Raw genomic sequence first — 26,485 nt, forward strand, 5'->3', positions numbered from 1 at the left:
AGGGAGAGGGAGAGGGAGAGGGAGAGGGAGAGGGAGAGGGAGAGGGAGAGAGAGGGAGCCTTCACTGGGCTAAATCCCCAGCCCTGAGCAGTACCTTCCTGTTTCTCATGATTCTCTGACTGTCTGAGTGGTTCCTCTGTCCTGTGACACTGACAAAAAGCAACACTTTCAAAATGTCCTTGCTGGCATAGCTGGCTGTCGGTGCCAACTGGTAGCTAGGTGGGTATGTCACCAGGAGAGCCCACTCACATCCCACCAGTGTCTCCATGTGGCTTGGGTCTCCCACAGCAAAGGACTAGGATCCAGGATGCAACGCCTGCCATAACCTGTGATCAAAACCAGTCGCAAATCCAGACCAGACTCTCAGGGGCTGGGATTCGAGCTCTCTCTCTCTTGATATGAAGGATGATGGCATATGTGTGGGAGCTGCAAAGCATGAATGCCTGGGACACTATGACTGTATCTGAGACTAGATGCCACAGATACATAAAGATGTGTATATAGTGGCTGGCTTGTTCTTCACATACCCTAGTGACTAGATAAGAGTGGCTTTGTAGGTTAAGTCCTCAAAGCAAACCATTGGCACTAAGGTATTGTATGGAATGCGTGGACCCAGGCGGTAAAGCTGCCCTCTGCGGCCTGGCTTCAGAGCTGCCAGTGCGGCAGCATTCACCGGTGACCCCATGTAGCCATGGAAACCAAGCCATAGGATGTGTGTGCTCATGAGGGTGATAAGGGCAGCTCATAAAGAAATGTGTGAAACACCTTAGTTATGATTGGTTGAAATTAATTTAAAACCCCCGGTCTGGCACGGCAACTCGCTCACCTCTTAGGGTCCAATGGAGATACCTCGTGCTGAGAGACGAATCCATGAGGACACCCGCTACCTAGACTAGAGCAGCAGGAGAAGTCGTGGCTTACCTGGCATGACACCAAAAGCCAGGCTACTACAGCAGCCAGACACCGGTCAGATCGGAGGTTAATGGTGTGTGTGTGTGTGTGTGTGTGTGTGTGTATGTGTGAACGAGTGTGATCGCATTTCACCACTTACTTGTTTATTGCTACTTATGAATAAATTGACTGCTTAACCTTTCCTCCAAGTCCGAGGATTTCCTTTCCGCCACTGTCATTAACCCCAATTCACGACAGTTTCGCGACAGGTATGCATGTTGAGACCCAGCTAGCCACTGCCAAACTGCCTTCAACAAAGCTATAGCCGTATGTGCTTGTTTATATACGACAGGTCCAAGTATGCTCCTTCCTCCACACCTTCACCAGGGTTGGACATTTCCAGGGATTTCCATCTTTGTCAATCTGGGAGATAAATAATTGTATCTTATCTCTATTTGAGTATCTTTTTTATGATGTATTATTCTTCACACTGAGAAGTCCATCTGTAGATTAGTTCATATATTTCCTGTGCCATCCAAGGAACAAGATAATGGTGAGAGAGAGTGGGGGAGGGGACTAGAGAGGATGAAAATATCCCTACTTGAGGTCTCCATTCAGAGCCTCTGCCCATAGCTCAGTAGGTACTGAGTGACGGGCGTCAGTAGAGGGTTTCAGGATGTGATGAGCAAATTATTAAACCGCTGCCCTGGGCTCCGTATTAGCTTACTCAAGCACGTCTGTCCAGTGCGCCCTGAAATTCACACCCAGAGAAGATCCTGTCCTTTCCTGGAATTGTGAGGCAGCTTGGCACTGTGAGGCCAGGGCCAGGCTAGCAATGGAAGGCATAGGCAGTTGGCTGTAAGTCTGGGAAGAAAAGCTGCTATTCAATACCCATTTCAGGTTTTCCCATCTCTTAATCCTACTTCCCCAAGAGAAGGGCAATAAGAAGATCCAGACCCTGGTGAGCCAGGTGGAAGTGCCCAGGACTTAATTCAGACAATGGCTGAGGTCAGGTGCCTCTGGAAAGCTTTGGGTCCAAGAGTCAGCCATGACACTATTGGCTCACTGTCAGGTTATCTAGGGGCAGAGAAGGGAATAAGTGGACTCAGGGACTTCAGGAAGCCCTCATCAGCACTGGGCCCACATCTTCATCTCCTTACCCAGCACCCTGAGAAGGCAGAAGCTGTTGCATGCAATCCCTCCTCCTCTGGGTTGAGTCCAGCCACGGAGAATGCCTGCTTCTACCTGTTTCCCAGGCCGTGTCTCTGTGAGCTGTTGCTTCCCCTGGGTCTTTTTCACTCCCTTGGCTCCAAGCTGTGTAGCCTGGTGAATCTGACACAGTGACTAGACTGAATAAGATGTGAATGCCAGGGCTGGAGAGATGGCTCAGTGGTTGAGTACTGGCTGCTCTTCCAGAGGTCATGGGTTCATTTCCCAGCACTGTCGTGTCAGCTCACAACCACTGTGACTCCAGCTCCCGGGAATCCAATGTCCTCATTTGGCTTTCATGATCACTGCATGCTACATACATGTTAGTGAAACACCTGTACATATAAAGTAAGATATATATAAAAAAATAATGATATAAGATGTGAACTCCATTTTCACAGTCCCTCCAACTCTGTTTTGCAGCTTCACTTGAGAGAGGAGGCAAAAGGCTCCTGGGAGCCCTTTCCTAAAGACACAGGAGGGACTCTAGAGATGTCATGGACAAAGTGACTGCCTCTGGGTCCTCCTTGATCCACACGCTTCCTCACCTCTGTTGGCATTAAGGAAATGTGTCTGAGTGGCAGCCAGGCAACAGACGAGAGGAGGAGACTGGCACCAGGTAATGTTGATGGATTCCTTTGGAAATTTAATTTCCAAGAGTACTATATTTGTAAAACAATGTATTGAAAATTATTCATGAGGGCTTAGGTCAAAGTATATATTTTTGACAACCTTAAACCTATATAATTTGGGGATACAAAGTGTACCTCCTTGCCAGGCTGGGAAATAGCACTGGATGTGCTAATAGGCCCAACGGGACCATTAACCTCCTGCTAATCCTTTTATGGCTTACTCTTATTTTTTTTTTTAAGTGAAAACTCAGGTTAAATATTTATTATACAGGAAAGGAGCGCTGCTGCTTCCTCCTGCTTTTCCTGTGTTGTTGCTGTTAATAATTTAATAGATTATAGCACACAAATAGATGAAATGTGAAAGACAAAATGCTGTATGGAAAAATACAAGGCCACAGGAACCTCCATGCCACCTGGCCAATTCTGCTGGAAGAGGCCATTCCCGGCATCAGTAACAATGTGTCCTTCTGAGAGCCCATGGCTGTTAGCAGAAAACAACATACGCAGATATTAAGTTTAATCATCTTTTGTTGTTGTTGTTGTTGTTGTTGCTGTTCTTTAAAGAAAGATGATTAAGGGGCTGGAGAGATGGCTCTGCCGTTAGATCACTGGCTGCTCTTCCAGAAGACCCAGGTTCCATTCCCAGCGCACATGGAGGTCCACAACTGCCTGTAACTCCAGTTCCAGGGAAGCCAATGCTCCTGAGAGCAACAAGCTTGCAAGCAAAACACCCACACACGTAAAAATAAATTCTTTAAAAGAAGACGATTATTAATTTTTTTTTGCCATGGTAACAGGCCCACTCATTAGGGAAGCATCTCTGGCAGCTGGTGTGGTGACTGCAGATGAGTGACCACCAGTTCCAGTGAGTTAGACACACTTGGTGTTCATTCCTGCCAGAGTCCTCCGTTCACAGGGCCTCCGATGCTCCTTCTTGTGACCAAAAATGGTCTTACTCAGCATTATCTGACACGTTCTCTTTGACCGCCTTTTTTTTTTTTTTTTCTCCTTTTTTCCTATCTGGGCTCCAAATGTCCAACAGTTTCTAAAAATAAAGTTGAAGACGCATAACCACCACGGTGGTGCCAGAGCTCACTGCTCTGACTCTGAAGATGCCCCTGAAAGAAGAAGCCAGGAAACCCTGTGAACAAAAGCGAGGGGCCACCAGGGAGGCTTGCAGAGCTCGGGGGAAGTCACAGAGCCCACTGTGTTCCAGGCCTCAGGCTGGCCTCTGGGGATGCAGGGTTGGCAGTGCAAGGGCTCAGCACAGTCCCCAAGGAACACAGATGCCGGCCTAGGGCTGTCAGTCGGAACAGTGTGGGGTTTACACTATGAAGATGACTGTAGGCATAGATGGTCTGCTTTGGGGTTTGTTTTTTTTGTTTTGTTTTGTTTTGTTTTGCTTTGCTTTGTTTTTAATGCACTTGGCAGTCACACGTCCTATAGTACAGTAAAAAGAAGGGAGTGGGGGTGGACATTGTAACCATCCTTCCATACTTCGCTTGTGTCGGGAGCCAGGGTTTGTACCCGCTGCTTCCGTAGCTCCACTCTGCTCTCCCAAGAGCCCTGTCAGTAGCTCGAAGCTCTGTCCTACAGCACATGCTCAGAGATAGCAAGCTCAAGGTCACAAGGTGAGATGTAGTAGACAGCATGCATTCACACCCAGGACCTCCTGATTTCAGTGCCCAGGCTCTGAGGAAAACCAAGGCCCACTGTGCTGGCTTGGTTTTTTTTATTTTGTTTTGTTTTGTTTTGTTTTGTTTTGTTTTATGACACAAGCTGGAGTTATCTGAAAGGAGGGAGCCTCAATTGAGAAAATGGCCCGTAAGATCTGCCTATAAGGCATTTCCTTCCTTAGTGACTGAGGACCCATTGTGGGTGGGGCCACCCCTGGGCTGTGGTCCCAGGTTCTATAAGGAAGCAGGTTGAGCAAGCCATGGGGAGCAAGCCAGTAAGCAGCACTCTTCCATGGCCTCTGCATCAGCTCCTGCCCCCAGGCTCCAGTCCTGCTTGTGTCCTTGTCCCGACTTCCTTCAGTGATGGACTACTATGTGTCAGTGTAAGCCAAAACCCTTTCCTCCCCAACATGCTTTTGATCACGGTGTTTCTTCATAGCAACAGTAACCCTAAGACACTGACCCACCTGGCACTGGGAAGCCATTGACCTATCCTTTGATGATTTGTTCCAGAATAAAAACATCCTATTAAAATAAGCAATTCACTATGTATAGAAGCAATGGCTTATTCCTAGGCCACTCTGTTCCATTCTGGTAGACGGGTTAGCTCACTGCGTTCTGTCCCGAGGTAGCATGATTTCATAGAAAGCAGTATCACATTAGTTGGTAACAGAGCCATGGGATTTTGTTCAGACTTTCCTGTAGGGTCCACATTTCATCCTGTCAGGGTTGAAACCCCACCCTGCTTCTACTAGCGGAGAAGCAGGAAGCGCAAACACAGCCAGCAACTGCGACTGCCCAAGAGGTCTGATCACCCTTCAGACTTAACTCAGCTTATCTGAACAGTGTGCAGGGAAGGAACTTGTGAGAACCCATGGCATATAGGGGAGTGTAAAGGACTCACTTACTCTAGCTAGCCCATAGAACAGACACAGAAACCTGGTATTTTGCTTACAAGCTCTAAGCTTAGACCAGGCAGGTTCTACGCTGTTCTAACCTGTATCCAAACCGTGTGCCCCTTGGTACATGCTGTTCGAGTCTCGCCTGGGCTGCCTCTGTTCCATCGGCCTGTCCTGGCCACACGCTCATGGCCCATCTCCTCTCATGATGGCGTTCTCCCCTGTCCATCTCCTTCCTTCTCTCCCTGGTCTCTCCTGAGCCCCCTTCACTCCATCCTCGAGCCCCACCTTCCTGTCTACTCCCTAATCACAGTCAGCTTTAAATTGGGGAGCAGAGTTTACACCACACAGGCCGGTGTCTGTGAGAATCCACCGGTCAGCAGCCAGATCTTGGGGCTGAGAGTTCAGCATTTGTAGACATAGTGACAGACCAAACCCCAACAATTCACGGTCTTTCTACCTTGGGTGAGAGCTGGCTGGTATCAGGAGTCTATCCACGGTCTACCGTGTCTGCTACATCTTCTGCAGCTATGAATGGAGTCCATTCCTATCAGCTCAGCTCACCCCTGTCCCCTATCCCCCTGCAGCTTCCCTCCCACAGTGGGTAGGAATGCAGTCGCCATTAGCTTTTAACTCGGAGAGAAGGCACTGGTGGAGGCCCTCTCCTGAGTCCTTGCTCCTTGGCTATCTGCTGGGCTAGCATCTTGCTAAGCTACAAGTCCTCTTCACCGCGTTTCCCTCTCCTGGCCTACCTGCTGCCCTCTGTGTCCTGAGACTCTCTCCTTACCTCTAGTCTAGATTCTGCTGACACTTGCTCTCCTCCCATAATCCTTCGGGCAGGAAAGGGTGGGTTCCTCCTTTCCTTCCTCTACAATCAACTTTCTAGCTAAGTCCGAATTGTGAACAGCAGTGAGGAATGTCAAACTCAATTGTTTTTCTCCAGAGGAGCGGCTGGCAATCTCTAACTGAGTCTCTTCCTTTTATGCCCTTGGGTCAAGGTTTGCAAAGGGTTCCAAAATCATTCCTCGAGGCTTCCTCTTCGGAGCTCACACTGAGAGTCAGGCTGGTAGTGTCTTACTTCTGACGTGTAGGACTGACGACAAAATCTTGGTTTGGGTCAAAGAAAACTCGCTGAAAATTAAGGAAGAAATACCCTTTTTTTTTTTTTTTTTTTTAAAGATTTATTTATTATATGTAAGTACACTGTAGCTGTCTTCAGACACTCCAGAAGAGGGCGCTGGATCTATTTACGGATGGTTGTGAGCCACCATGTGGTTGCTAGGAATTGAACTCAGGACCTTCAGAAGAGCAGTCAGTGCTCTTAACCGCTGAGCCATCTCTCCAGCCCCGAAATACCCATTTTTAACATCTGGGGTCTCTAGCGTTTGCAGTGAGTGCATGCAGGTTCACATATGGGTTTGAGTATGTGCATACATACGTTCTGAGAATTTCTGGATGACATATTTGACCCACGGGCAGGAAAACTCAGCCTTGAGGAATAAACATCATCGTTTGGCAGTGGTGGTACAGTCCTTTAATCCTCGCACTTGGGAGGCAGAGATGGGCAAACCTCTGAGTTCAAGCCTTGCTTGGTCTACAGAGTGAAACACTGTCTCGAAAACCTAAATATGGGGCTGGAGAGATGGCTCAGCGATTAAGAGCACTGACTGCTCTTCCGGAGGTCCTGAGTTCAATTCCCAGCAACTACATGGTAGCTCACAACCATCTGTAATGAAATCTGATGCCATCTTCTGATGTGCCTGAGGACAGCTACAGTGAACTTACAAATAATAGATAAATCTTTAAAAAAAAAAAAAGAAAAGAAGAAGAAAGAAAGAAAACCTAAATATATAAATACCATTGACTAGTTCCAAAAGAGTTGGACCAATAAAAGGAGTTTGTAGTAGACACTGTTGAATTTAATTAAGGTAATTCAACTTTTCCCCTTTCTGTAGGCTTATCGTACTTTTGTTTGTTTGGTTTTTTTTTGGCTTATCAGGGTCAAATTTCACTTTAGATAGGAAGATTAAATTAATTATAAGAATTTTAAGGCCAGGCAGTGCTGGTGAATGCCTTTTATCTCAGCATTCCAGTCAGATAAGGTGTGTGGGTTCAAGGCTAGCCTGGTCTACACAGTTACCAGGATAGCCAGGGCTACACAGAAACCTTGTCTCATAGAGAAAACTTGTCATTTAATTTCTTTCTTTTTTTTTTTTTTTTTTTTTGGTTTTTCGAGACAGGGTTTCTCTGTGTAACCCTGGCTGTCCTGGAACTCACTCTGTAGACCAGGCTGGCCTCGAACTCAGAAATCCGCCTGCCTCTGCCTCCCGAGTGCTGGGATTAAAGGTGTGCGCCACCACGCCCGGTGTCATTTAATTTCTTAAAATAGTATGTTCTCTCTTTTTTGTTCTTTTAGATGCAGAGGCCACACTCATACAGACAGACAACCATAACTTTTTCAGTGTGCCATTTTTGTCGCACCAAAATACCAATTTTGTACCAATTTTGACGTACCAAATACGTCAATATCTGGTAACCCCAAATTCTCATTCCCGACAAAACAGTCAAGGGAAACACTTTCCTTTCGGTCCTGATTCGGAGGTGAGGTCTGGGGGGGTGGGGGGGTGGGGGGGTGTGTGTGTGTGCATGGTGTAGCCAGGGAAAAGGTGTGGGGGAGGCTTGTGTTCCCCAGTCTACTAGCTTGGGAAAAGTTTCCTCTTCTCTTTCTCCTCTTCCTCCTCCTCTTTCTGATTTACTGACCACCTCTGTCCACATGTTCTCCTTATACATCTCTAAATGGTTCTGAGGTTGCTATATTGCCCAGGCTTCAAACTCACGCTCCTCCTTCAGTCTCCAAGTGCTCGGATTATAGGCATGTACTACAGTGACCAGCCCCAAGTGTTATGTTCTATTCCTTTTTTTCCCAAGTACTTGCGATGCAAACGCTGAGCACAAGGCCTCGTATACTCTGGGGAAACACTGAACCACGGAGCTACCTCTCCGAAGCCCAACCTTGGTTCCCAGTGAGCCATTCCTGAAGCGTGCCAGTAAGTACTGGCATGAAGCATGCCAGGAAGTACTGCCTTAGAGTGAGTTGTGCAGGAGAAAACACTTCTTACATTGTTTGCTACTTTCTTGTGAACATCCACGGCCCCTGAATCAAGGGAGGAGCCAGCAAATCAGACGAATCTCACCTTCAGCGGAGAATCCCAGGGTCCCAGTTGTGACAGAATTCTGCCTGTTTCGTTATGAACCCATTTGGCCAAGGTCATAAAGATGGTACAGTAGGGATGGGGGGATGAGGAAGAGAAGGAAGAGGCCTATCCAGGCTCCAGATCCTGGTTTCTGCCCTTCCTGAGGTCTTCCTGCGGATTCTGAGAGAGAACCGAAATCTTTATTGGTTCATCTTTTTGATTTCTGTTTATCTGGGTGGGTTTCTATTTGCAACCACAGACCCTGACTAAGCAAGAACAATAAATGATCCTTGTATTGGATTCCCACGTGTTTCATGAGCACGTGGCATCAACTCTATTTTTAGGACACATCAAGAATGAAACACCTTTTCACCTCCATAAACCACTGCTACCAAGTCTTCATTAACTCCCTTAAACAGTTTCAGTAGCCCCCTCAGCTGGTCTCTCTTCTACCCATGCCACCCTGCAGCTTAGTCTCCATTTGCCACCCTAGTTGTGCCCCTGTCCCTACTGATTTCTCATCCCTTTTTGAACTAATAAGATCCCCAAACCAGTCGGACAGAGACAGGTAGGACCCCTGCTGTCCTTGAGGAGAACTTCCAGAGTCCAGAAGCCAGCAGTGGATGGATGGGTGGAGTTAGGAGAGTGTCAACTCAGAAAAGATGCTCATTGTGAGGAAGAGAATGCAAAGGCAAGACATCATGCAAGGAGCAGGGATGCAGAACCTTAAAGGGTACGTGATATGTCCCACTGATGTGGGGTAGCACCGTCATGTAGGCAGGAAGAGTCTGGGTAGGGGAGGAAAGAGCCCATGGGGATCGGAGACCTCGGCTTGACTCTCGGGGACTGAAGGAAGGATGGTATATCTACACGGGGAGAGCCGGCCTTGACAAGTCAGAATCTGAGCACATAGGGGAATGGGCTTGGATGGGAAGTCAGAGGCAGTGAGGGAGAGGTCACACTGATGACGATGGGGAAAGGGATCAAACAATTGACTACGTGGGAACCAGTGAAAGCCACGCCTCATTATCAGGGGAGGAAGTTACAGCTGTGGAGAGAGGTAGCAACGGGGTTAGAATGGAAAATATTTATCAGAACTCATGGCTTTTAAGCCCCACACAGGTACAGAAAAACAGAGACACACATAGACAAACTACTAGCACTTGGCACACCTCCCAGAGCCTAGCTTCTTGTTTTACAATCTCAGGAACCATAGTGCCCAGGAGAAATGGCCGGTTGCTGTAATATGACATAGGACGTACAAAAGGACCAGTGTAATATGACATAGGACGTACAAAAGGACCAGGGGAAATTGTATTGTGTCAGAGAACAAGGATGTGATAAAAATAAATAAATAATGGAAACAGGTTAATGCCAGCGCTGAAGCCACTGAAAAGACTATCCACTGGCCAAAGCTGTGACAATTTGAATATCAAAATAAGCAATGCCATTAATACCTTCCTTTGGCTTTGCGAGGCTGGGGGTCGAACTCAGCTTGTTTCACACAAAGCAGGCAAATTCTCTACCACAGAGCCATAACCTTCAGCCTAATGGTCTATAACCTGTCGCTTGAATAGAGATTCAATTCCCAGGACCCACACTAGGCAGCAGACAACCATCTGCAACTCCAATAATGGAGGATCTGATGCCCCTTTCTGGCCTCTGCGAAATCGCACTGTATATATGCGATTGCACATAGGTGTTCTCAGATGTACACACATACACATATAATCAGTTTGTGTATATTAGTAAATTCTGTATAAAAAAGAAAATCATAACTCTGTGCTAGTAATATAAATATTTATATGGTTTCAAGTAGTTGTTCCTCTCCCCGTATGCCTAATAAATTTCAAGAGTGAAAGAGTAGCTGGGCGTGGTGGCACACGCCTTTGAACCCAGCACTTGGGAGGCAGAGGCAGGTGGATTTCTGAGTTCGAGGTTCAAGGCCAGCCTGGTCTACAGAGTGAGTTCCGGGACAGCCAGGGTTATACAGAGAAACCCTGTCTCAAACAACCAAAAAAAAAAAAAAAAAAAGAGTGAAAGAGTAACTTTACAGTGGACTGTGAGGGACCTGACACTAACCAGGTGATCATAGTGAACCTCATTAGCAAAGGGGCAAATAGAAGCCCATGCCAAAGATCAGATGCCATGAAAAACAGCACGACTTTCCAGAAATGCTGTCGAGTGATGCACAGCCAGAATCTAATCAGAGAGCCAAACAGAAAGACATTCTGCGGACCTGCGGACCTGCGGACCTGCCGACCTTACACGCTGAAAAGAGCCAGACTCTTGCAGGCTACAGAACATGTTTGAAATGGAAGGAAACTAAAGAAAGACGATGACTAAATGTAGCATATGATGCTGAACTGTCTGGCCAACTGGGGTCCAGGGAGCTAGGCTGGCCTCTTAGATCTTGGCTGCGTACTGTAGGTTTAGTCCAGGTCTGCGCTACACATCTCTCATCACTGTTGGATCAGTAAGTGGCTCGGGCATATTGTTTTCATGGAGAAAAAAAAAAAAAAAGAAGAAGAAGAAGCAGAACAACTTCAACTACACAGTTGTGTCTCGAGCCCAGGCCTCTTCACAGCTGGGAATTCTAATTAGTTAAAGCAAGTCAAGTTCAAGCCCAGAAGATGGGAATATAATCGTGTTACAATCAGGCAGGGAAAACATGAGATCAGAAATGTGGTCGGCTGTACTTTCTGTGTCCTATATATTTCTTTCTTTCTTCCTTTGGTTTCTTTTACTTTCTTCTTTTTAAATAAGGTCTTTGTAGGGAGTGAATGTGGACTGATGGCCTGGCCACAACCATGTCAAGAACTTCAGTGCCTTAGACAGGAAATGGCAAAGCCTTCCCTTATGTTCCGAGTGTGAATGTTGACAAGTGTGTGCAGAAAAAACCATTCATCAGAGATTTCTCCCCCAGACTGTTTAAGACCTGAAGACTGCTCCCCTACGGCGATAGCTCCTACAGAGATTAGCTAAACCTGCCCCAATGTTCAGCTGGGTATAATAACTCTGCTCCTTGTTTATATGTGTAATAACCCTGCCTCCTTGTCCAGCTGTATATAATAACCCCAAGGCTGGAGGGATGACTCAGCAGTTAAAAGCTAGGCTCACAACCAAAAATATAATAACCCTATCTCCTTGTTTAACTGTGTAGTATAATAACCCCACCTCTTTGCTTATTTGTAAATAATAACTCCGACTCCTTGCTTATCTGTCTGTAATAGCCCTGTCCCTTTGCTTATCTGTCTGTAATAACCCTGTCTCCTTGCTTATCTGTATGGAATAACCGGGCCTCGTTGTTCAGCTGTATGTAATAACCATGAAGAGCTTCTGGGTACTGTGATGTGGTTCCACTTTTCTCTTCTTCCCTCGGAGGTCTCCAGGCACTGCTGTACACCAGGCAGGGAAGGCAGAGCCAAGTTCCGAGGTCCATGTCTTCCCTTGGTGTGTCCGGACTTGGATGCGTACACTGGGTGGGAAAGGATGAAGTGAAATCTGGACCTGGTAGGTCATCAGGAGTCCGGTCCAGTCGTGAATGTCAGGAGGAGGAGGTCTCCTCAGAAGATCTCAGTGTCACAGCTCTTTAAAAAAAAAAAGCTCTCTTGGATGATAGTCAACAAAACAGCTTGTACCTTTTATTGGGCTGAACGAGGACTATATAAACCTCGTTTATACAGTGGGAAGTGGGAAGGGGTTCTTCTTAGGGATAAATTTCATTGGCTGAGGCTTGAGGTTCTGCAGATACCTCATGTGCATGGAGAGGCGTTCTAGAAGTTGAATCTGTAATTTCGCCAAGAATTCCTTGACATTCCTCAGGCAGAGTGTGTTGTGTGTGTGTGTGTGTGGGGGGGGTGTCAGGCTCCCCAGATAAGGTTGATAAAAGGAAGTTCCACTGGAAAAGGGAGTCCTCAGTTTTGTGCCGAGCTCAGTGGAGCTATCCCGACGTGGTAGACTTCGACTGTAAGTAGCAAGGTTTCCCACTGCTTCTTCCTCAGAGCGTCCAGTCCACCAGATCCCAGCTTTTCTGTGTCTGTGTGTCTATCATTCCTTCATTCCTCTGCTGCCCTAGTCTGGTCAATATTCGGAACCATGCTAGACATGGGAGGGCCTGTTATGCAGTCCAGGCTGACATCAGGTACCCAAGTGTTGACATGACAGACCTGTGCTACCATACCAACCAAGCCTTATGGTATTTTCGGTACACTGTGCCGCCTGGGAATTCTCACACTGAGTGTGTGTTCGTACGGACCGCGCTGGTGAAGCTCAGGAAGGTGCTTGCTTACCCTAATGCTCATTGCTGTTCATCACCGCTCTCATTGCTGGAGAAGAATTAAAAATTTGTGCAGGTGATCCCTACTGATAGTGGCTCAAGGCAAATGTTACCACCTGGAAGGTGGACCTTCCCACTGAAAGGTAACATTTGCAAACCTTTTGCAATCAGCTTTTTCTCTCCTGGAAAAAAATAATCACAGATACGAACAAGAGTACTTGCCTCGGTCGGGATTTCTACCCCTGGGATATATACCATGACCAAAAGCCACTTGGGGAAAAAAGGGTTTACTTAACCTTACAGCTTCTAAGTCCATCATCCAGGGAAGACCAGGCAGGGACTCAAGGCAGGCCATGGAGGAGTGCTGCATATTGGCTTGCCCACTTGCTTTTCTCAGTCTGCTTTTTTATACCTGAACTCAGGGGGGGGGGGTGGCACCACCTTGATTGATCATCAGTCAGGAAGATTCCCCTATGGACTTAACCTATAGGCCAACCCTATGGAGCATCTTCTCAATTAAGATCCCTTTTTCCTACTTGACCATAGCTTGTGTCAAATTGGCACAAAAAAACTAGCCAGCAAGGTCTATTGCTTGCATCGTTTATGACAGGGTGGAGGGCTTATTATGGCTTTCTTCTGTTCCCCCCTTTCCTCCTCATCAAAGAGCGGAATCAGTTCTACCAGTGGCCCTGGTGGAGGCCTGCCATCCTGATCAGCTGAAAAGATTAGAACATGATACTGTTTCCCTCCATCTGGGCTCACCAATCACTAGGCATGAAACCACTCCTCAGGAAGGCTAATTCATCCGAGGATATACCAAGGAGATGGTTGGGATAATTGTCCCTTTCATGAGATGCTGTACTTCCCAAAAGTCTGTCTCTTGATGTTGTACCTACAGTGTCTGGCATATGTCAGTGCTGAGCCCATCCACTTTCCTGAGCCCTTTCCGTTTTTCTATCCTTTCCCTTCTTCTCTCTCTCTCTTTTTTTTTTAAAGCTTTATTTATTATATGTAATTACTCTGTAGCTGTCTTCAGACACTCCAGAAGAGGGCGTCAGATCTTGTTACAGATGGTTATGAGCCACCATGTGGTCACTGGGATTTGAACTCAGGACCTTTGGAAGAGCAGTCGGGTGCTCTTACCCACTGAGCCATCTCACCAGCCCTGTCCTTTCCCTTCTGATACCTGCCCCAAGCATAAGCTAAGCATGTTTTCTCTGATGCGCTGGGCTTTCTTACTCTTTCTCTGAAGTCCTTCTCACCCCTGAGTCTAGCATGCAGCTGCTTGCCAATCTCCATTGCTAAACATGCTGGTTTCCTTAGACCTTAACTCAAAAGGCTTGGCCATTATCCTCTTTCCCATCCCCCTCCTCACCAGCCACCCTTTTATTTTTCATTCAAACTCTAATAAATAAAATGGTCTTTGATCTTCCTTTTGAGTCCAGCTTTAGGTTCCTCTGTTACCAAGGCCCAAGTGGGAACTCCAGTTTCTCCAGTAACACCATTCATTGTCTTCTCACCTGATACTGGAACTTGGGGCCCACGGGCCAAGCAGAGGAAGGGAATAGATATAAAGTAAGAGCAAGCAAGAACCAGATGGGGCACACATACTCTGAGCCTGCCCTTCTCAGCTGCATCTAGTTGGGATGTGTGCCTGGCAGGCACAGCCTTCATTACCGGGCTTCCTCCATACCCGGCCAGGTGGAAGGCAGGAGGTTGCAGGCAGCGCAACAGCAGCGATAAGCAGGGCGGCTTGCTGCACAGCCATCTCTTGCCTCACTCCAGCTGGCTCCACAGAGGCAAGAGACATCTGGAGATGGGACTCAGCACTTCCTAAACTGATGCCTTGCAAAGCCAGGAGTGCTGATGGATTCCAGGACATACTGGGGAGGGAGCGGGAGGGAGGGGTAGGAAACACGCTTCTATAAAACTCGGTCCCATCTGTATACACATGGGAACGTGCTTGCAGAGACAAGCTTGAAGAGATAAACACCACCTATGGTCACTTCTGGAAAGGGATGGCAGCCAGAGAAAGGGGCCAAGAGGACTGTGAGCTTATCTATATTTAATAACAATTGAAAGTAAACATTAAAAAGAAAGGAAAGAAAATGCCCTTCTCTGTTAGTCTCTTCCCACGTCTGCACTGCTTTCCCTCTGGGAGAGGGCCCTCAGTTTTCATCCTCCCAGAATAAGCAAGGAAGTAGGTATTTCAGGGCTCGGTCATAAGGCCAAAGGTTCACCTAGTGTTCCTTTACTAGTAGGACAGATGGCCCCCCAATTTAAGATGTGAAACTAAACATCCAATGGAAACTGTGCTTGGAATTTTGCTTCATTCATTCATTTATTTAGTTTTTGGTTTTTCTTTCTTTTTCTTTTCTTTTCTTTCTTTCTTTCTTTTTTTTTTTTTTTTTTTTTTTTTTTTTTTTTTTTTTTTTTTTTTTTTTGGTTTTTCGAGACAGTGTTTCTCTGTGTAGTCCTGACTGTCATAGAACTTGTTCTATAGACCAGACTGTCCTCAAATGCAGAGATCTACCTGCCTCTGCCTCTTGAGTGCTGGGATTAAGGTGTGACCTGCTAGGCCTGGCTTAGAGCTTGGAATTTTGATTGGCTCTGTTTCTGGTCTAAGGATATGTGATTTAAGCCCCTCTCACAACGCTCGGTGGTGACAGAGAGCTGGGTCTGCTGGTCAGTAGCAAAGAAGGTTGTAGAGTCCCTGTGGTACTCTAAAGCTACTGCTTTAGTATTGTGTTGATTCTGCCACTATTTGTCCCCACCATGGTGGACTAACCTCAACTGTGAGCCAGAATTAACCTTTACCCCTTAACTTGCCGTGTGTGGCAGATCTTGGTGGTCAACTTGACTGCATCTGGAATCTACACAGTCTCAAGACTCTGGGAGTGGCTGGGAGGGGTTCTCTTAATCAGATTATTTGATGAAAGAAGACCCTAAATCTGCACCACAACTGGTGCAGCCCAGATAAAAAGATATGGAGGAAAGAAGTTTTGCTTTTCACCAGTTTCCACTCACTCTCCTGTTGTTGAGGCATCTCTTCATTGGTATTAGAACTAACCTATTAGCTGGGGGCAGAGTGTAGTGGTGCATGCCTTTAATCCCAGCACTCAGGAAGCAGAGACAGGTGAAGTCAAGTCCAGCCTGGTCTATAGTTTGAGTTCCAGGACAGCCAGGGCTACACAGAGAAAGCCTGGCTTGGAAAAGAAAAGAAGGCTGGACAGTAGTGGCCCATACCTTTAATCCCAGCACTTGGGAGGCAGAGGCAGGCAGATTTCAGATTTCAAGGCCAGCCTGGTCTACAGCGTGAGCTCCAGGACAGCCAGGGCTACAAAGAGAAACCCTGTCTCGAAAAAACAAAACAAAAACAAAAACAAAAAGAAACAAACAAACAAAAAACCAAAGAAGCAAAAGATGAACTTGTTTGGAATTCTGATGTAGACTGAAGACTCTCTGGGAATCCTCTAGGATTCTAGTGCTAGACTGGGACAGCTGCGAGAGCCACCCTCACGGACCCAACAACTACTAGAGCGTGTCAATCTTTCCATTATCCGACAGCTGTTGTTGGACAACCTGAACCACAGCCTGTGAGCCAGCCTAATAACTATCTATCTATCTATCTGCCAACCAATTTACCTATCATCAACACATCTGTATGTATCTAAATATAGAGAGATACATATATGTATCTATATCTATGTGTATACAAATATGTATGGATAGATAGATAGATAGATAGATAGATAGATAGATATCTCACTATGTAGGCCTGGATGTCTTAGAACTTGCTATGTAGTCCTGGTTGGTCTTGAACTTACAAAGATGAGCTTGACTACGCCTCCCAAGGACTTTCATTAACAGTGTTTGCCAAAGGTGCCTGGCTTGTCAGAGTATTTTCATTGTAGCAATAGGAAAAGAAACGAAGACACTCTGCTTCCTGGGTGCTGGGATTATAGGAATGCACTGCCATGTTTGGTTTACATGGTACTGAGGTGCTGGTGGTGCACGCCTTTAATCCCAGCTTGGGAGGCAGAGACAGGTAGATCTATGAGGTAGAGGCCAGTCTGGTCTACAAAGCGAGTTCTAGGACAGCCAAGGCTACGCAGAAAAACCCTGTCTCAAAGANAGAGAGAGAGAGAGAGAGAGAGAGAGAGAGAGAGAGAGAGAGAAGGAAGGAAAGAAGAAAAGAAAGAGAGGGGGGCACCTTCCCTGGTACCCTCCCGGGTTCCCCAAGCTTCTGATTTCTTCCCCTTGTGAGAAGTTTGTGACAGACAGCAGAAAGGTTACAGATATTTAAGAAGGTCCCATGCAGTCTCCATTACTTACTGACTTTTGGAGCTAGGTCACCAACTACTTCTCTTTCCCTATCTTCAAATCTACCCTGGGAGAAAGCAGCTGTTCATAGCCACACAGAGATGGGAAAACAGCAAAGCCTGGCAGAGAGGAAGCAGATACCCAGCCCAGCTTCCCAGAGGGTAGACTTCCTGGTGGGCCTCACCACGGGAGGAGGATCAGGCAGCACCCCCAGCCTTGGCATCCTTTGCCATTGGCTGTCTGCAGCGCAATGTGGTTTTGTGGTTCCTTATGGATTTTGGATGTTCATAAAACAAGCTGCCAGCTGCCTGTCTGCAGCATGGGGGAGGCTGAGGGACAAGTGCCTTGCGTGGGTGGGTGGGCTAACAGGTCCCAACACACTTGGACCAGGAACCTCCCGGTTGCTGACCTAGAGCCCTTCCTAACACAGAACCCGCTGGCCAATCGGGTAGCGGACACGCTAGACTTCTTCACACTGCACCCTTGCAGGAGTTCCCAGAGGTTCCATTCTCCTCTGAGTTTCATTTTGACTGGACCCTCCCCCAGCTGTGGCCTTCAGCTCCCTCATCTCAGATCTCCAAGTGTGCTAGAGTTTACCACAGCACTGGGCATGGTGGTGGGAGTCCCCTGCCTTTCTAGGGCATTCTCGGCCTGGGTGTGTTTAGGGGAACAAGTGGAGGTCTAGGGAAAGAGCTTTTGCCCCCTGGATGGAGTTGGCCAGTAAGAACTCTGTGAGCTCTCCCTAGGCTAGGGGAATCCCGGCGCCCAGGGCCCAGCACTCCAAGAATTGCAGAATTTGCAGCCTAAGGGGTCTCTGAATGACTTAACCCTGAAGTTGCTATGGTTACCCAGATTGATGCTCAGGGAGTCCATTTACTCATTATCTCTGTGCTGGGCTTGGCCTTAGCAGAGCAGGCAGTGTTGTCTCCTAGTGGTTTTTGTTGTTGCTGGTTGGTTGGGGTTTTTTTTTGGGGGGGGGGTTGTTTGCTTCTTTTGCCCACCACCACCCTAAGACCCCCATCTCTAGGAATATAATTGTCACCGTCCATACAGCAGAAGTAAAATTCCGTCTCCCTTGAACTTGACAGTCCCCTCAGACTTGACATTTGTTTCCAAATACTTTGGACTTAAAAGCAGCCCTTCTTCTCGGCTATATTTTTTTTAAAACCATCTTACTGTGTATCCCAGGCTATACTTGAGCTAATTATCCCCCTGCTTTAGCCTCTGCAGTGCTGGGACTATAGGCATGTACTACCTCAGCCTGCCTTTACCTCCTCAAAAAGCACAGGCCTCATATCTGCAATGGCCAAACTCTGAACTGTAGTTCCAGGGTCGCCCATTGGGTTCATGACATCAGCTGTCTTTTTGCCTTCTGTGTCTCGCAGCAGGGTCTCAGGTCACCAGTGTCTAACCCTGCTGCAACTTCCAGAGTTGTAGATAATGCCTCAAGTCTCAAACAAGGTTAAGAAAACCAGGTCTGTGCCAGACTGCCTGTGTCTAAACACTGATGTCATTAGGATCCGCTCTTCCTTCTTGGACAAGTCTTACCAAGGCTCAGGCTCCTCTCCTATAGCACGGGACCACTGAGCCTGATTCCTCAAAGGCACTGTGACCGGATTAGATGGAATACTAATATGGACAAGACAGTGCCCAGGACATAGTAAGTGCTCATTAAATGGACCGCCATGCCTTTATTGTCCTCTACATAATCTACCTATCTTGGGTCTGGGGAGACAACTTAGTGGTTAGCATTTATTGTTCTTGCAGAGGAGGAGGAGCTGGGTTATACTGTTAGCACCCACATCAGGCAGCTCAAAACTGCCTGTAAGGTGTCCAGTTCCAGGGGATTTTGCACCCTCTTCTGGCCTCCAGGGGCTCCTAAACACACATGGTACACATACATATAAATAAACTAAACATCCATCTTGGAAAGAAAGAAAATCTACTCATTTTGTATTGTATTCCTTAACTTGGGTCAGTGACTAGAAGAAAGTAAGTTGATTGGCTAGCTAATGCGTTACTAATCAGCAGCACATTTGTGCCAGACAATGTTCTCCTAAGAACCAAGACAGGCACTGGTGTTTTGCAAATATCAAGTGAAGAGAGTGAGGCACAGTAGGTAAAGTGGAGAAAAGAAAACTCAGCCAATGAAGGATCCGACTTCTAAGCTCAACCATTCATGTTCAATTCCTGAGACTCACATAGTGGAAGGACAGAACGAACTCCTGCAGGTTGCCCTATCAGCTCTATATGTGTGCTATGACACGTGCATACTCTCTCCTCCCCCCCCATCTCATGAACACACACACACATCCAGGCATGAGCACACACTAAATGTAATTTAAAAAAAGAAAAAAATCTAGGTATACAGCAGAAACCTTTAATCCCAGCACTCAGGAGGCAGAGGCAGGCAGATTTCTGTGAATTTGAAATAAAGCCTAGTCTATAGAGTGAGTTCCAGGACTGCCAGGGCTACACTATCCCTGTTTAAGACTTTGTCTCCAAAACTAAACAATGTTTAAAAAGTAAAGAAAATGTTGCACAAAATATCAAGGATTCAGCAACCTGGCTCTGAGCTCTACAGCCCTACTCTTAACATACTCCATTCAGATTCCCTGGAAAAGAGGCTGTGGAAGAGAGCATTCAGGGATGACAGACTGAGCTGCCTACCTCTCCTAAGGGCAGGCAGAGAGCCACCATCCCTGCTTAGCACCTGCACTGCAAAACAGTTTGCAATTTGCAAGGCCATTTTCACACACCTGCAGTTCATCTGCTTATCCCAGCCCTCAGGGGAAGCAGGCAGAGGTGGCTGTCATTTGCACAAAAGTCAAAGCACTGGCTCAAGATCACCACAGCTAGTAATGGGCTCTGGATGCCAAGTCTCTCATCCTCTGTGCTGCCTTTTGTTTGATGGTAAGTCCTCTGCCTTGGAGCTTGTGAGCTAACAGCGAGACCTTAGAAGTAGCCCATCCTTAAAGCCAGTGCTCTACACTTAAGTGTGCTTGAACATCTCCAGTGATGGGAAACTCGGTCTCTCTAGGAGCAGAGATGGTGTAGGAGTTGGGAACGGGGATGCAGGTACTTAGCACGTGTGAGGAGAGGCTGGGCAGGGGACTCTGAGCCTGCGGAGTTAGCATCTCTGAGGAACATGCAGCCTGGCATACAAGGTCGGCCTGCCAAGCCCGCCCCAGAGCCCTAGGGCTCAGTTCTTTCCTCTCTCAAACCGCGGTCCCGCCCTCGGAAGGGAACCTTCTCTGCACAGACTGGTTAAGGTTTATTACCCCTTAAAATTCCTTCGAGATGAGTTGGTATTTATTTCCCTGCAAAGCTTATGTAACTGTCAGTGGATAGCATGGCTGCCAAAGCTGTCTGTGGTTTGGATGGGGCTCACAGTGTGGTTTCTTCTGGGAGCTAAATAGTATAATGAATGATCTCATACTATCATTTTCTTTGGAATCCAGTCCTCCACGTCCCGATGGTACCTGGAGCTACCTCCCAGTTCCTGGTGTATTGATTCAGGCTGGTATCTGACAGGTCAGATAAAAGAAATGGGAAAAATAAAATTAGGCACTGTGGTAATCAGCTATTCAACTTCTCCACAGAGGCTGTGAATCTTCACTGGGGCCTGAGCGCTGGCTGACCGCTGGGACCGACGGGGCAGCAGAGGAAAAGCATGGAAAAGGCGGGCTTCCCAGTCATGGACGGTTCTAATCTGCACTTTTGCAAGAACGCAGATGTGAGACTTGGAACAGGAGCAGGTTCAGAAGGTCTGACTGTTGGGTGGTTCCCAGGCCCATTCTGGAGAATAGTTAGGGCTAAGGGAGCCTCAGACTGGATGCCCCCAGCTATTCAATAAGCCATATTGTTACTGGAGTGGTTAGGACCAAGGCTGAGCCCTGGTAGCCCCTAACTAGTTGGGCCCAGCCACTTGTCCTTAATAGGCTGATAAAGTAAACGGTGACTGTGAACAGCAGAAAAAGGAGATCTATTCCATCTCCACAATGAGAAGAGGAACAAAGGGGTCCAGTAATCCCCCTCAAGTCAAGTTTCAGGGTCCTGGGATGTTTACATTTAAACAGGGGACAAGAGTTAAGCTCCGGGCTGGTGAGATGGCTCAGTGGGTAAGAGCACCCGATTGCTCTTCCGAAGGTCCGGAGTTCAAATCCCAGCAACCACATGGTGGCTCATAACCATCCGTAACAAGATCTGACTCCCTCTTCTGTAGTGTCTGAAGACAGCTACAATGTACTTACATATAATAAATAAGTAAATCTAAAAAAAAAAGAGTTAAGCTCCACCCATCTGGCACATCTCTCCTGTATGGTGATCTGACATGTTACCAGAACCACGTTCCCTCTGGCTGATACTAGGGTCCCAGCCTTGTCTCGGTAGACGGAAGAGAGGTATCTGATTCTGCCAGGACAGTAGGGCACTTTTGCCTCCCAGGCTTCAAGCCACATTCGTGGAGGAGCTGTGTAAGTCAAGGGATCATAGTATAGACTGGGATGCAGGGTGGTGGGGTCTGCATCCCAGCCCCACGTGGCACTGGGCCATGATGTGAGCTGCTTGTCTCGCCTCTAAAATAAGGGTGTTAACAGCCTTTCTCACGGGGTCCTTAGGGAGATTAGATGTGATGATCTCAACAAAGCTTCCACTCTGGTAAATGGCTCACATGGCGTTCGAAATAATTATGATCCTTGTTGAACTTGATCGGATGACAGTCCTGTGGGCTGAGGGCTCTGGTGTGCCCTTGTGCAAGTAAAGAAATTAAGCTTCTGAGAAATGAGACATAGCACTGAACTATGAAAATGTCCCTTCTGGACTAGGGATGGCGCTCCCTCCGTTGGTAAGAGTGCTTGCCTAACACGCACAAAGCCTAAAACCAGATGTGGTCGTGCACACCTGTAAACTCAGCCCTGAGAAATGGAGACAGGCGATCAGGTCAAGGCCATGCTTGGCTCTACAATGAATTCTAAGCCAGCCTGAGTGACATGGGATCCTGTCTGAGTCAATAAAAAAAGGAAAGGAGGAAAGAAGGAGGACAGGAAAAACCCCATTCCTAGCGTCTCTCTGGCTTGAACTTGGAGGAGGTGGGTTAGCTGGGAGTGTTTCTCCCATGGGAAACTCGAAACTGCCAGGCGCAGGGCCGGGGGAGCCGGATTTCCTGCTGGACAGAGATCCATTCAGAGCATGGGATGAGGGGTGGTGGTTCTGGAAAAGTCTCCAATGAGCCCGCTAGATTGAGAGCAGCAACGGTCTCGACAGCTCTGACCAGTGTCTGGGATTCACAGTCCTTTACGGGACAGACAACCCTGTAGCAGTCCTGCAGGCGTTATCATTTCAGCAAGAAAAGCTTGGTCTCCTTGCCTTTGACCTCAGTGACGTCATTTGGGTGGCAAAAATGGAAGCTCTATGTTTCCTAGGGAACAGGATCACAGCTCTCCAAACTCTAAAGAGATGACAAAAAAGCAGGAAGGACTGGCTGGAATTCCCAAGGCCTGGTGGGGTGCTGTGAGTCTATAGACAATCACTGTGACCTGTAATGGGCCCCGGGGACAGCAGAAGTAAGTGAGAGTCACTGATAAGTGGGTGGTTTTAGGTTTATCATGACGGCTGTGGATGGAGAGCGCCCTGTGCAGCCAGATGGACAGTCACATAGAAGCAGAACTTCTAGTTTAGAAAAGGCAGGGAGAGCCTCAATGAGACAGCCATGCTTTAGCTCCTAGGAAAACACTGAATGGCCTCAAATGGGGCTCCATGTTCAATCCCAGTCATCATTAGGGAGAAATGGAATCTCTGAGCCTAGCCTGGCCCATATATCCCAAGTCCTTACATTTTTGTTTCTTTTGAGATGGGGGGGGGTGGGTGTGTCTTACTAATTTCCCCAGGCGGGTCTTGAACTCACTTGGTAACCCAGGCAGGCCTTGAACTTGAGATCCTCCTGCCTCTACCTCCCGGGGAACTGAGATGACCGGCCTGTACCACAGAACCTGGCTTACATTAAGGCATTTCTGAAGAAGGTAACTATAAGGCTGGAACCTCAAGGCTATGGCCCCCAACCCCCAGGATGGAGAATAATCGTCTAACCTGGAGACTGATAAAAGAAAGGACTGGCCGGGCGTGGTGGCGCACACCTTTAATCCCAGCACTTGGAAGGCAGAGGCAGGCGGATTTCTGAGTTCGAGGCCAGCCTAGTCTACAGAGTGTATAGCCAGGGTTATACAGAGAAACCCTGTCTCAAAAAAACAAAACAAAACAAAACAAAACAAAACAAAAAAAAAGAGAGAGAGAGAGAGAAAGAGAGAGAGAGAGAGAGAGAGAGAGAGAGAGAGAGAGAACTGGCTATAGCGATCAAGTTAAAAACCATCTCCCTCCTAGTTCCTTGAGGGCATAGATAAGTTTTGGGGACAGCCAATCACATCTATCCATGTGATCCATCTGGGCCTCCCCAGGTGTTCCATTATATGTAGGGCAGCAGGGCCCATTGGATGCAGGGGAGGAGTTCTCCATCTCTGTGACTCTTCATCAGGCTATTCTGGGCTTTCTTCTTCATTCCTCGGGGTTGTTGCAGATCTGGGCAGCTCTGGAGTTTGCGTTACCCATCTGCAAAGCAGCTTCAAGCTTCAGTCACCATCATCCACACCCAATAGTCCCTGCGGTCCTCTCACTGCCACACCACCGTCTCTCCTGTGCCCAGCCTTCTCCTGTCCCTCTCAGCCTCACCATGGGCCCAACTTCCCTCTCCAGGGCACCTTTGTATCCTTCCAGAGCAGCGTCTGAAGAGGCTGCCCTTCTCACGCGTTCTTTTTAAACAACTCTCCATACCCTTCTCCCATGACCTAATCTCTGCATCTCTCCATCTTCACCTTGCAGCCTGAGGTCCTCTACCAATCTCTATCCTCTAGGATCTTTATCTCTTTGGATGAGGCCAGTGCTCACGTTGCCACATCCTGGCAGGATGCATTAAACATAAACAATGAAAACAATTTCCATTTCCTTGTTTAGTAGCTGGAGGCAAGTTACTCTGAAAGCCTCAGTTTCATCTGTCTCTTGGGCCCGGGAAACCCCGCCTACGGCAGATGAATGTTAAAATCACTTCACTTCTCCTTAGTGTACCCTATATTTTACACTTCCGGATCTTATCCGCATTCTTAAAGATGTTGCAAATGTGCAGGGTGGATTTCGGGCTTCTTTATCAACCAGATTCCAGTCATACAGGAACAGACAGCAAAACCAGAACTGTGAAGGCGCTGAACTTGACCTTGCCCGGAAGGTGACATGAGAGAGCGTAATGTAGAAACTGAGGACCCAGGTCAGCCAGTGTGCGACAGGGCAGGCTGATCAGCCCCCATAGGAGCTGCCTGGAAATAACTGAGGGATGTGGATCGCCTACAGCCCAAAGCTGGGGTGCTCACACACAAATTTCTCATGACTCTTACCCTCTCCTTGAGCCGAGGAACTTCCCCTAGTGACCTTAAGTTTGCCAAATCTGACTGGGGTTGGGATTTGGCTGTAGGAGGCGGGCAGGATGCAGCTCAAAGTTCTGTAAACAACTTTTGCTGTTCCCCACAGTCCAGGCAGGGAATGCCTTTCTGTGAGGAGGCCAGATCCTGCCTAAAGCCTCCCAGGTGGGGAGCACAGGAATTTCCATCTGTCTTTTTTGCCTCTGGACTTTGCATTCTTGGGGTGGGGAGAAGGGTGGCCAACCAGGAAAAAGCAAGGGGCCTCTGGAGGGAGTTTAAGCCAGAAGAGAAGAGTCTTCCGGGGGTGGGGGCAGATCAGCTATGAACACGTGACGTGGATAGTGCCAAAGGATAGGCCGAAGGCAGAGAGGAGCTGGAACGGGAAAAGAGAGAGGGTCCCACGGGGGGGGGGGGGATTTGACTGGAGTCATAGGGTATGACAAGAAGTTAATTCCACAAGGAAAAGGGTGAAAAGGTACGTGCAAAGGAGAGAGAGTCGCAAAAAGTCCTGGGAGCTGTTGGTGGCTCAGTGGGTAAAGCTGAGCCCGACAACCCTGAGTTCAGTCCCGGTGACTCGATGGTAGAAGGAGAAAACCGACTCCTGCGAGTTGTTCCTCTGAGTTCTAAACACACGTCAGAGCATGTGTGTGCCCCCCGCCCCCAAACACACATAATAAATAAATGTAATTTTAAAACAGTAGAAGATGCCGTGACATGGAAGATTATCACTTGTTTGGGAAAATGCCTGCCCAGCAACACTTGAGAGTGACTATGGTGGCCTAAGCCTATGATCCTGGCACTCGGAAGACAAAAGCAGAGGACTAGGGCTTCAAGGTCACCTTTGGCTACAATAGGGAGTCAGAGCCCAACCTGAGCTTTTTAAGACCCTGTCTTGAGCAAACAAATGAGAGGGCCATGCATGGCGCCACGCACCCCTGTCCCCAGCAGTTGTGGAGAAGAGGCAGGTGAATCTTTACAAGTTTTAAACCAGTTCAGTCTTTATATTGAATTTTAGGACATCCAAGGGTACATAGTAAGACCTGCCTCAAAAGGCAATACAATAAAATAAAATAAAAGGCCGGTGAAATGGCTCACTAGGTAAAGATGCTTGCCACCAACCAAGCTTGGCAGCCTGAGAACAATCCTTGGGACTCACATAGTGGAAGGTGATACATATCCCTGTCACTTATCTCACTGACACACGTGTGCAGGACATATGCACATCCTCATGTATACATACATAAATAAAACTTAAAAAAAAAACCCAACTCTGCTATTAAAAAAGAAAAACATTGCATAACAAAGTTAACCAGACCTAAGGTCTATTTTTTTTTTTTTTTCAAGACAGGGTTTCTCTGTGTAGCCCTGACTGTCCTGGAACTCACTCTGTAGACCAGGCTGGCCTCGAGCTCAGAAATCCGCCTGCCTCTGCCTCCCGAGTGCTGGGATTAAAGGTGTGTGCCACCACGCCCGGCACCTAAGGTCTATTTTTAAATGTAGTTTATTTTATGTTGCGTATATGGGTACTTTAGCTGCATGTATGAATGTGCACCCCATGTGTGCCTGGTGCCTATGGTGACGTAAAGAGGATGTCAGACTCCCTGTATCTGCAGCTTGTTGTGAGCTACCATGTGGGTGCTGGGGACTGAACCTGGATCCTCTGGAAGAGAAGCCAGTGTTCGTAACTGCTGAACCATCTCTCCAGCCCTAATATAATTAAACTTTTTTTTTTTTTTATGAAAACAAAACAAAACAAAACTGGGACACTCGTGGTGGTATACACCTAAAATTCTAACACTCAGGAGGCAGAGACAGACAGATCTCTGAGTTCCAGGCCAGCCTGGTCTATATAGCAAGTTCCAGGACAGCCAAGGCTACACAGAGAAACCCTGTCTTAAAAAATAACAAACAGGTCGGGC

This window comes from Mus pahari, chromosome 15 (assembly GCF_900095145.1).
Source record: "Mus pahari chromosome 15, PAHARI_EIJ_v1.1, whole genome shotgun sequence".
Taxonomy (NCBI): Eukaryota; Metazoa; Chordata; class Mammalia; order Rodentia; family Muridae; genus Mus; species Mus pahari.